Consider the following 13,099-nt stretch of genomic DNA (forward strand, 5'->3'; position numbering starts at 1 on the left):
TGGAGGGATCATCATGACATTTTTTTCAATTACAGGCAAAATGTCCTTTGGATACAAGTAATGGGTCTTTAATGTAGTGGTTTCCACTGCCTTCTGCTTCCTCATGCCGTTTATCGTTGGTCATTCTTCCGCCATTAGTGACAGTTTCCTACCCCAAGGACAAGAGAGTGCCCTGTTCGCTCTTCCGCGCCCCCTTTGACAAGGCCGTTGGCAGAATGAGGGTGGCTTCTTTTGCCGCAAGTCTTAGGCCCCGAGTGCTTATTATTAATCCGAACCTTTAAAGTGATTACTAATCTAAACGCTGCACTGAGACCAAATTCTTTTCTCTATTTGTTATTAGAGTGGCTTGGTACTATTATAAAACTTCAATAGACCATAGTCAAATCATGATGTAATATAACCTGCAAATGGGAGAGAAAATTAATTATGATAAAAGAATAATAAATAAAAAGAGAAAGGAAAAAAAATCCGAGAAAGTAGCCACCAACCACAAGCAAGGTCTCACTATGTGTCAACCACAAGCAAGGTCTCACTATGTGTATCATCAATTTTTTATAATTTTTTAAAATTTTTATGTATTTAATATTATGTGTATTTTTTTTAAAAATATAGGATCTAAGAAAGACAAAGAAATCAGATTATTTTCTAAATAGCAAACTGAGAAGAATTCCAATTTAATTGCGAGAATTGTATAGGCTCATGTGTAAATATAATTCATCTCTATACATTTTATAATAGAACTGGAGTGATATTGCGTCAAAACACAGAACAAAAAACAGGGAAACTAGGGGGGAACAAGCAGAAACGAATCAGATGAGAATATAAATAACAAAAAAAAATCACCTATCATCAGAAAAATGACATTGAGAAACACCTTGCCGACGGAAAATAAGATTCAACATGTTGGCGAAGAGGTCTCGATATTGGGCTTTCGCAAGCATGTCCAATAAGCCGTGATCATGTACTGCATGAAGTTAATGTGATCTTCCCCCTCGCCTTCTACGACATAACGAACGAAGTGTCCCAGCAACCACATAACGGTATGCGTTTTCGACCGTGAAATAAAGGAAGAATTTGGGCACAATGTGATGTCCGTAGTGTATACACTCTCAGAAGATGGAGTAAGGAAGGCCAGTTATTTCCTAATCCAAGACAAATTTGTAATATGACCGGCACAAGTAAGGCGATACCGTATCATATCTGTCGACGTACAAGACTACATAAATCCGTGTCGCTAATAACAATACGAGAAGTAACTCGTTCGTTGGCATCAAGTTACTTGCTACCTTATACCACGAAGATGCTACACGCATCGGCAAAATCGGAAGACTAATATTGAACCAGGCAACGGCCTTTCCGCAGTGGGTAGACCGGTTCCCGTGAGATCACCGAAGTTAAGCACTGTCGGGCGTGGCCGGCACTTGGATGGGTGACCATCCAGCCGCCATGCGCTGTTGCCATTTTTCGGGGTGCACTCAGCCTCGTGATGTCAATTGAGGAGCTACTCGACCGAATAGTAGCGGCTCCGGTCAAAGAAAACCATCATAACGACCGGGAGAGCGGTGTGCTGACCACACGCCCCTCCTATCCGCATCCTCATCTGAGGATGACACGGCGGTCGGATGGTCCCGATGGGCCACTTGTGGCCTGAAGACGTAGTGCTTTAATATTGAACCAAACTTCAGTCCAGGTTGTTTGCGGCAATTCTCTATCAGCGAGGTTCGGGCAAGGGACTGCTTTCCAACCAGTCTTTAGGAATTTCGTGGTGCGGACGGGTCACCATAAAATATCAGCCCCTAAATAGCTCACCACAAGATAGAAGTCCCTCGTATGTTTCAACTTATAATTTATGAGACCAACGTCAATAGGAGGTTCAAGACTAGCAGGACGGACACAGAGAAATAAACTAGACGTGAATGTGTGAATTTCTTGAGTTATCTTCAAAACATTACGTTGCACACATAGCATCTGCTTCTTCCTTCGTATATCGGCCAAGCCCAGCCCCCCGAAAGGAACGAGGCTTCGTGACCACCTCACACTGTGGGCGAAATATATGTCTTTTCCATAAGAAACGACCAGACAATTGTTGTGGTTTCTTCGCCATTATCGACGGAAGCGGATAAACTTGGGACACGTAATAAGCTTTTCATATGATTGCAGTACTCGTACTTTCTGGACCATAGTAAGAGAACGCCTTTCATGATAGTATCGCTTCCTGAATTTTTTCCGTAACAGACTTCCGGTTGTGTGTGGCCATGTTGAGTGGACAACGATCAATGGTGATGCCGAGAGGCCGGCCGGAGTGGCCGAGCGGTTCTAGGCGCTACAGTGTGGAACCGCGCGACCGCTACGGTCGCAGGTTCGAATCCTGCCTCGGGCATGGATGTGTGTGATGTCCTTAGGTTAGTTAGGTTTAAGTGGTTCTAAGTTCTAGGGGACTGATGACCTCAAAAGTTAAGTCCCATAGTGCTCAGAAACATTTGAACCATTTGATGCCGAGAGACGTATGCCGATCCACTGCAGTAACCATGGAACAACCGCGTCATCAAAACCTCGCAAAGTAAGAAACTTGCATTTACCTTCATTAAGTAGTGCACCTGAACTCCGACAATAACATCGATTACAGCTCTTAGTCGAGGTATCTCCGCAGAATTCCGGAGTAGAACCATCACGTCATCCGCGTATGCGCTGACAGCTATAGTCCCTCCAGAAAGCGTCCAACCTTTCAGCTGGGATGCTAGCATCCGAAGTAGGGGCTCCACAGACAACAATGTCATTGATAGCGGTCTTCCTTGAGGCATTAACCGACGGATATTTACCGGGGACGTCAGTTGACCATTAAGAAGCGTCGAAGCTGAAATACCCATAAACAGATTTAATAGTACTTACCGTGTGCCTTCAGAATCCGAAGCAAAAAGTTGTGATTAATACGATCAAAGGCCTTACCAAAGACTAGAAGGGTAAGGGCACAAGGGACGGACGTCACAGCAGCAACCGAAACCACGTCACGACACTCGACGATAGGGGTAAGAATGATACGACCATGTTCGCATCTCTGACGTTTTGCGACAGTCGTCTCCATGAGAGCCCTCACCACAGTCTTGCAATCAAAGTTTACCAAAGTAAGTGGGCGAAAGCTATCAGGGGCATTCGGTCCAGGGCATTTCTGGATTAAAACAATTTTTCCCACTTTGAAGGAGGTCGGCACTATTCAGCCTTGTAGCACTTCATTCAAAAGGGACATAAAGGTAGCACCCAACAACGGCCAAAAGCGCACGTAAAATTCCTTGGCAAGTCCATCCAGACCCGGGGACTTTCGAGAAGGTGATCCCACAATAAGTCTGTAAACTTCCTCACGCTGAAAGGCAGCTAAAAGCGTTTCATTATGTTCAGGTGCAATTGTCGTATCCAATATGCTGACTAGTGGGTAGTAAAAGGTTTCATTGGACTTATCGATATTGTAGATGTCTGAATAGTTGTGGCGTAAGACACGCACTATATGAGCTTTCGCCATTACGACACGTCCATTACTTGTTGCGAGAGAATGAATACAAGCACGTCGGCGACGGACTTGATGCCGAAGCAAATGATATAAGGAAGTCAGTTCTTCCGTCACCAATGAACGTGGCTTGGATCGCATTTTCAAATATTCCATTTGTACTTTCCTCAAGGTCAACAGTTTTGCATTTACAGCCACAATTCGCAGAGGGGCCTGATCCGCAAGAGCGTAAACGGAGGATGGAATAGCAGTATTCGGATGTTCTCCGAAAGTCTCGCACTTTGGCAGCACATAAAAGTATCAAAGTCTGCCTGAGCATTGGTTTTGCCTGCTTTGTCCACCAGTCAAGGATGGAAGAGCACTTTCCAGTGGACCATGGAGTATGCCCCCACACGGCTCGCATCACGTCATCAAGAGAAGGGTCAGCTAGGTGAGCAACGTTTAACATCCCCGGAGTGTGAAACAATTTGACGGGCTGACGTTTGAGACTGAGAGCTGCACTCACAGCACAGTAATCCCTAGAGGAAGCTGGGACGACTTTAATACACTACTGGCCATTAAAACTGCTACACCACGAAGATGACGTGCTACAGACGCGAAATTTAACCGACAGGAAAAAGTTGCTGTGATATGCAAATTCTTAGCTTTTCAGAGCATTCACACAAGGTTGGCGCTGGTGGCGACACTTACAACGTGCTGACATGAGGAAAGTCTCCAACCGATTTCTCACACGCAAACAGCAGTTGACCGCCGTTGCCTTGTTGTGACGCCTCGTGTAAGGAGGAGAAACTCGTACCATCACGTTCCCGACTTTGATAAAGATCGGGTTGTAGCCTATCGCGATTGCGGTTTATCGTATCGCGACATCGCTGCTCGCGTTGGTCGAGATGCAATGACTGTTAGCAGAACATGGAATCGGTGGGTTCGGGAGGGTAATACGGAACGCCGTGCTAGATTCCAACGGCCTCGTATCACTAGCAGTCGACATGACAGGCATCTTATCTGCATGGCTGTAACGGATCGTGCAGCCGCGTCTCGATCCCTGAGTCAACAGATCGTGACGTTTGCAAGACAACAACCATCTGCACAAACAGTTCGACGACGTTTGCAGCAGCTCGGAGACCATGGCTGCGATTACCCTTGACGCTGCATCACAGACAGGAGCGCCTACAATGGTGTACTCAACGACGAACCTGGGTGCACGAATGGCAAAACGTCATTTTTCGGATGAATCCAGGTTCTGTTTACAGCATCATGATGGTCGCATCCGTGTCTGGCGACATCGTGGTGAATGCTCTTTGGAAGCGTGTATTCGTCATCGCCATACTGGCGTATCACCCAGCGTGATGGTATGGGGTGGCATTGGTTACACGTCTCGGTCACATCTTGTTCGCATTGACGGCACTTTGAACAGTGGACGTTACATTTCAGATGTGTTACGACCCGTGGCTCTACCCTTAATTCGATCCCTGCGAAACCCTACATACCAGCAGGATAATGCTCGACCGCATGTTGCAGGTTTTGTACGGGCCTTTCTGGATACAGAAAATGTTCGACTGCTGCCCTGGCCAGCACATTCTCCAGATCTCTCACCAACTGAAAACGTCTGGTCAATGTTGGCTGAGCAACTGGCTCGTCACAATACGCTAGTCACTACTCTAGATGAACTGTGGTATCGTGTTGAAGCTGCATGAGCAGCTGTACCTGTACGCGCCATCCAAGCTCTGTTTGACTCAATGCCCATGCGTATCAAGGTCGTTATTATGGCCAGAGGTGGTTTTTCTGGGTACTGATTTCTCAGGATGTGTGCACCCAAATTGCGTGAAAATGTAATCACATGTCAATTCTAGTATAATATATTTGTCCAATGAATACCCGTTTACCACCTGCATTTATTCTTCGTGTAGCAATTTTAAGGCCCGCATCTCGTGGTCGTGCGGTAGCGTTCTCGCTTCCCACGCCCGGGTTCCCGGGTTCGATTCCCGGCGGGGTCACGGATTTTCTCTGCCTCGTGATGGCTGGGTGTTGTGTGCTGTCCTTAGGTTAGTTAGGTTTAAGTAGTTCTAAGTTCTAGGGGACTGATGACCATAGATGTTAAGTCCCATAGTGCTCAGAGCCATTTTTTTGTAAAATACACCTTCTGCATCTCAAGGACATTTCAGATATTTGGTGTTCTGCATTGAAGGTGTGGTGTCACCGCCAGACACCACACTTGCTAGGTGGTAGCTTTAAATCGGCCGCGGTCCGTTAGTACATGTCGGACCCGCGTGTCGCCACTTTCAGTGATAGCAGACCGAGCGCCACCACACGGCAGGTCTAGAGAGACGTACTAGCACTCGCCCCAGTTGTTCGGACGACGTAGCTAGCGATGCACACTGACGAAGCCTCGCTCATTTGCAGAGGAGATAGTTAGAATAGCCTTCAGCTAAGTCAATGGCTACGACCTAGCAAGGCGCCATTAGCCTTAGATAGCTTGTATCTAAAGAGTCTCACTTTTATCGCCACAATCTCCAGATGTACCACAAGCATGGATTAAAGTTAAGTATTCCAGAAGCTACGTACTTTTCTTTATAGCATTCATTACGTATCCTGTTTCAGACCTCACTCCATCCTTCGTGAGCTTATAGCGTGCATTGCGGTCCCCTCAAATCACACGGTGTCGGCACTTCTGTCGACACATCAGAAGGTAATCCCATTTACACCAATCTTGGCACGAATCGTTGCGTTGATCTTTGATATACATGCCTCATTGCGTAGTTGGTTGCAAAGAAAGATGAACTGCCCTAAAACGTGTGCCATTTTGTCGCCCGATGAACACAGATGCGATATGTCAGCTGATGAGTTTAAGTCACATGGCAAGTTCAAATGGTTCAAATGGCTCTGAGCACTATGGGACTTAACTTCTGAGGTCATCAGTCCCCTAGAACTTAGAACTACTTAAACCTAAATAACCTAAGGACATCACACACATCCATGCCCGAGGCAGGATTCGAACCTGCGACCGTAGCGGTCGCGCGGTTCCAGACTGTAGCTCTTAGAACCGCTCGGCCACCCCGGCCGGCTCACATGGCAAGTCCGTATTCATTGCTCGCATCGTATTTTTTTATACTGATCTGAAGACGGTTGTTACCAACTGAAACCTGTCATTAGGGTTATTTGTATCTTCGCAGACAGGAGCAATAATTAGTTATTCTGTAACCCTCAGGTCGCACACTCCATTTCTTGTCTGTGTCAGACAAGAAGAATCCGTTTCTACGGGACTTTAGATACTTTTCAGTCACTAACAAATATGTATTGAGCACGGTGAGCAGACGCGTGATGAGTAAAGGCAAGGTATAGAACTTTTTGCAGTGTAAGTGCTAAAAATTATATGTTTTTTAAATATTTACAATATGTTTTTGCAGTGTGTTAAGACGTCGGCCAAAATATTTATTACCATTTCATAACTGCAACACCACATCCGATTCCGCCACATCTTGACTACACCACTGCATACCATTGTATCCGTCTCAACCTACATCTCCATTCTAGCCATGCGACTCTAGAACAAGATTAAAGCTTCATTTGTTAGGCTCGATTTAGCTTTACCTCATTTTCTACTTGTCTTCATGAAGTCGAGCAGCGAATCAGTAGGTCTGTCACATTTTCAACACACAAAATTAATCGCGAGGAAGGCAGGTGCCACACTGAGGTTCACTGGTAGGATCCCAAGAAAAGGAGTCCATCAACAATGGAAGTAGCTCGCTGTCGACTAGTGCCTGAATATTTATCGTCGGTATGGCATCCATATCAGATATGACTGATAGAGAAATAAAAAAGATGGAAAAAAGTGCAGCGCGTTTCGTTACAGGTTCATTTAGCAAGCACGAAAGCGTCTTAGAGATGATCAACCAACTCCAGTGAGTGACGCTAAAAGGCAGGTGTTCTGCATCACGGGGTGGTTCATTGGTACAAGTTTCGAGAGCGTAAATTCCTAGAACAGTCAACAAATGTATGACTTCCTCCTTTATATATCTCGTGAACAGAAGATGAACATTAAATTAGAGAGTCCACACGGAGGCTTATTTTATTTGTGTAAAAAGTGTAAATTTCAAGGGAGGTAACAAAAAAACTTAACAGTTATAAACACATGTACATGGGCCGTAGGCATTAACGCATTTAGATACGTAAATAGACAAACATGACAGGAATTACATCACTTACACTCATTAAATCAGTTTCACGCGCTAGAGAAAACCAACAAACATTAAATTAAGTTGATTTCACCCAAAAAAACGGGCTACGTCCAAGGCACTAGAGTTTCTCAGCATTAGATCTTCTTCGGTGTATGATCAGGGGCACATATGGCAGTTGTATATCTGAGACATTGTCTGCTACTCCCCACACTCAAAAGTTAACGATCCACTATCGTATCCCCACTTTTCAAGAAATACCTTACACCGCCCAACGGCAACTCGCAGTATGTTGAGGGATTTCCAGGTACAGCAGTTCTCGTTGTGATGAGGAGCTAGTTCTTCTTTGGGTTTTCTCTAGCCGGGAGGAGCATTCTCCTCTCTTTTTCCACATGCCTGGCCTATGGGTTGACATTGACCCTTATTAAAATTTTTTGGGGACTTTGAACATGATGGTGTTTGCGGAAGGCAAAATAGCAGGTGAATATCAGAAGTCAAAGCTCTACGTCCTTCTGTTTGGGCAGCTTCTTAATACCTGATGTCAGGTGGAGTTACGCCTGCTGGTACGTGTAGCTGCTCCAGATTAGTTGGTCTCAAGCGTCCAGTAATTATGCGACACGTCTATTTTAGAGCAGTGTCCTCTGCCTAGCATGACAGGAATTATGCCACACAAGTACTGCATATTCGTCCACAAAAAAAAAAGAACAGCGCCACTGCGGTTAGTGGCTGGTTGTGCACCCCAGATACTTTCATTTTGGTGTTATGTCAATGCTTTTTGACAGTGAAGGTCACTCCAAGGTATTTTGGGTAAAAGGAATATTCGAGTTGAGAGTCAAAAATGTTCAAATATATGTGAATTCCAAAGGCACCAAACTTCTAAGGTCATCGGTGGCTAGACCTACACACTACTTACACTAACTTAAGCTAAGAACAACACACACACACACACACAATGCCCGAGGGAAGACTTGAACCTCCGGCGGGAGAGGCCGCGCATTCCATGATATGACGCCTCAAACAGCGTGGCGACTCCGCGTGGCAGTTAAGGGCTATCCCATGAACTATTTAGATGTTGGTTGGCCTGTCTGTGTTTAGTCGAAAGCGTAATACCGCGTTTTGGCAGGATTAGGCGTTAAGTTATCATTTTTGCACAACTGTCCTAGTGTTTCCAACGCTTCAAACACGTTATTTTCAACATCAGGGAAATCCTTTCCCTGGGTGCCCTACACGAGATTCCCCACATACAGAAATCTTTTGGTGTATAGTGGAAGTGGCTCACACTACTCTGAGGTAGCTCATCTCTCTGCAGTCTGCATCCTCTGCGACGCCCTTGAAACTCCACGGAGAGTCTCCTGTTGCTAAGGAAGCTACCAATTAAGACGGTTAATACAGACTCATCAGTGATGTCATAGAATTTTTTCATGAGTAATTTGTGGTTTACAGTGACGTAGGCGATTAACGGAGTCGACACCGGTGATTCATAAGCCACTGAGACTTACCAGCAATCATTTCTCCCACCAACTATTTGCAACTGGAACGGGAATGAGGGGGGGGGGGTAGTGACGGTGGTACACAAGGTAACCTCCACCACAAAGAGCAAAGTGGCTTATGCAGTATAGATGTAGTTGTGCAAGGGAGAGCTGGAAATTAATACTTATGAATTTTTGATGGAGAAACTCATACAGATTTTTAAACACAAAAAAGATTGTTGACATTCTACAGCTTTATTCTTCATGTATACGTACTTATTTCTCAAAATAGTCTCACTATCGACGAACGCATTTCTCCCGACAGCCCAGCTCATTGGTATCGTCACTGTAAAATGTTTGACTTCGTTGACCGAGTCACAACCTCACCACTGCTTGCACCACTTCATCATCATCAAAGAGAAGACCTCGAAGGAGCCCGCAGCTCGTGGTCGTGCGGTAGCGTTCTCGCTTCCCACGCCCGGGTTCCCGGGTTCGATTCCCGGCGGGGTCAGGGACTTTCTCTGCCTCGTGATGGCTGGGTGTTGTGTGATGTCCTTAGGTTAGTTAGGTTTAAGTAGTTCTAAGTTCTAGGGGACTGATGACCATAGTTGTTAAGTACCATAGTGCTCAGAGCCATTTGAACCTCGAAGGAATTATTAAAGTTCTGGAAATGGATGAATATCGGAGTGGTCCGAGTCGGGCCTGAATGTAGAATGATCGATTTGCAAATGTCGCAACGCTCGTGTGTGGTATGGCATAGTCACGCCGTAAGAGAGGACGCTTCCTGAGCGAACGAACCCTTCGAGTTGGACAGTTTGATCGGTGTCATGTCCGCTCCGATAGCTGAATGGTTAGCGTGACGCAGTGCCGTCTTAAGGGGCCCAGGTTCGATTCTCGGCTGGGTCGGGGATTTTCTCCGCTCAGAGATAGGGTGTTGTCTTCATCATCATTTCATCCCCATCCGGCGCTCAGATCGCCCAACGTGGCGTCTAATGTAATAAGACCTTCACCAAGACGGTCGGACCTGCCCCGTAAGGGCCTCCCGCCCAATGACGCCAAACGATCCTTTCCATAGGTGTCATGTAAACTTTTGGTATCTGAGTCGATTATGAGCGACAAGCGATGAAGTAAGCTGCATCGCAGAAGTTAAGCTAACCTCTTTGAGCTGCGCGAGGGCGCAGTGGCAGCAGACAATGTTTAACTTTGTTAGAGAGAGCGGTCGAAGTTCAGCTGTGATAGAGTTAGGCAAGTGAGCAAACGATGGCAATATTATGATTCAAATTTGATGTCTCAATTTATCATTTTGTACAATCGACATGATTATGAAACTCATTAATGAAGGAACAAATCTAATGGAGTGTCAGGTAAATACAACAATGATATTTACTTTTTTTTCACAATTGCTGTGCCATCGATCTAACTTGGTTACTGTACTGAAAGTTATTAGATTTGAGAGATAGAAACTGTATTGTTTGGATGTTGAGAACTTCATTAAATTTAATATCTGCCTTGAGCACTTTTCATCAATATACAAAAAAAAAAAAAAAAAAAAAAAAAAAAAAAAGCAGTGTTGTCATTGACGCGCATATTTCATTTTCTTATCAAACTTTGTCTTACAATTCTTTTTAATGGATCATCCAACCAAGTCTGTTCGATAAACAGTTGGATTAGCAATTAGCAGAGAACTCGTTGCACCTCTAAAGTGTCTCTGTGTAGGTACAGTAATTTGCATCTTTAGCATAACGGGGCCCTAGACACAGCAGTACTGCAACGCGTTATCCAGATATGCGCAGAATAGAGGTAAGGAGAAAATATTAGGATTTTTTTATGTATTCAACCAGGGCTAACTTATGTTGTTCAGAGACAATATTTGTGATCAAATTTTGCAAACCCAATTACTCTAGGTTTCATGTCCAAGTTAATTATTCAGGCAGTTTATACTGTTCAAAATTCTTGCAGTCAGATTGCTAACTTCTACAGTATGAAATACTTCCCTTTTCATTACGACAATTAATTACTTTTCCAGTACAGCTTGTCTTTCACACTATGACAGTACAAGTTTCGTTACGACAGTTCATTTGTTATCACAGCTCAGAAACAGAACACTTCAGTAAATATTTTAATTTATTCAGATAACTTTCACTTAGCGATGTCCTTCTACAGTACGGGCGACGTAGGAATTTTCTGAGAAACAGAAGTTGTATATTGCTCTGTCTTACTTTAAATTATTACTATGATTTAGCGCAACGCATATATTCCTATTACTGTGTTTTGCCTTTCAGCTTTGACTTTATTGTTCTCGGCGTTGTCTTTTGCATCTGTGATCTGTTTTCATATTTCTCTGCTACCATGCCGCTTAGTACGTTTGTCAGCAGATCACGCACTGCGATCAATTCGCCAAAATCTGATCTGCAGAATGCGACCGACAGCAACAATACCTTTGCTGATCTTTCTGTTGCTGCTAGTACTAATCATATTTATGACGTAATAATGCAAGATACTGTGTCTTTGCAACCAGATAGTCACTGCACGAACATTGTAGGCACTGCTGATTCTGACGAACTCAACATTCCGATATTAGTATTTGTCGTAACACTGATATTTTATTTTCTGAGAATAGTAGTATCACACACATAATTATGGAAGATTCACTACCTTTGCTAAAATCCGACACTCGTCCTTTACGGAATTTTTCCGACAGAACTGTCATGCAACAGCTGCATTTGACTACCGACAATATGAATTTTTCGCTGCAAGCTCAGTTCAATCGTTTGTTTCAGTTCTTGGGCGAAATGCACAAACAGACTAATGAACGTTTTGGAGAACAATCCAATCGTTTTGCTGAGCAACTTAAAGAAAGCAACAAGACATTTACGAAACTTTTTGATGAAGTGTCCTTTCGTTTTGACGACCTCACAAACAGTAATGCGTCCGTTACAAAGCAATTCCAAGTACTTAATGATAAATGTACTAAAAATCATGAATTTCTTACAGAACGTTTTGATGCACAGGCTACTCATCTGGAAGAGCATAACCATAAGTTCTAACTGAAAAAAAAAAAAACTTTAAATATACTCCGTCACAATCAGAAAGCACTCTTTGACGAATTAAAAGACAGTTACAAAACTTTTACAGACCGTATAAATGATATTACAACAGAGATTATCAATGTCACATCTCGTTTAAGCTGATTAACTACGGCTGATGACAACCTTCATCAACGTGTGCCACACAGAAAAACAGCTGTTGATGAACAACTTAATACCATTTCTGAAACTGCGGCAAGACAAAGCCCTCCTTATTGCTGAAATTGGAAAGTCGGTAGCCAGTGAAATTGTAGCTACTCTCCAAAAGAAAACACGTAGTCACGCTGTTAAGTTACAGTCACTTAAAGATGATCCTACAAAATTCACGACCAGTACGACAATCTGAAAGCCGAATATGATGAACTCGCTAACACTGTAGCACAATTAAAATGAAATCATGACTATTAGTCTGAAGGTACACAAACGGTGCACTTCACCGAGACTGAAGAATTTCAATCTCTTGAAAACTTTCGGCAGGGGCAGATGCAAATTAATCATCAGTTCAAAAGGGAACTTAATAAACTGAATGCTCGCTTGTCTGACAATAAGAACGATACCATTTCTCAGGACTGCTCGCACAACTTTGCCACACATTGTGTCGATCAGGATATATAACATTCTTCGAAACCTCAGCTTACTAAACCGGTCAGAGAAAGAGATGCTTTACAATCACATGACAACTCTGGCGAATTTCAATAGACAGCATTCTTTTGATAATTTAGAACGGATGGTTTCGACTACAGGCATTTTTTATGTGTCAGAAAATTCAAAGTATTTCGTAATGGTCCTTGCTGTCGACAACCCTTGGCCTAGATTGAGCAATTTACCTTCTCTTTGCCGCCAAACTGGCCTGTCTCTCATAAATTAGAATTG

General features: G+C 43.9%; 1 pseudogene; it reads right to left on the reverse strand.

Annotated features, from left to right (window-relative positions):
* The window catches only part of LOC124622802, a 60,086-nt pseudogene extending 50,906 nt beyond the window's left edge, over window positions 1-9,180 (reverse strand).
* Between the last annotated feature and the right edge of the window lie 3,919 nt (window positions 9,181-13,099).

This window comes from Schistocerca americana, chromosome 7, assembly GCF_021461395.2.
Source record: "Schistocerca americana isolate TAMUIC-IGC-003095 chromosome 7, iqSchAmer2.1, whole genome shotgun sequence".
Classification (NCBI taxonomy): domain Eukaryota; kingdom Metazoa; phylum Arthropoda; class Insecta; order Orthoptera; family Acrididae; genus Schistocerca; species Schistocerca americana.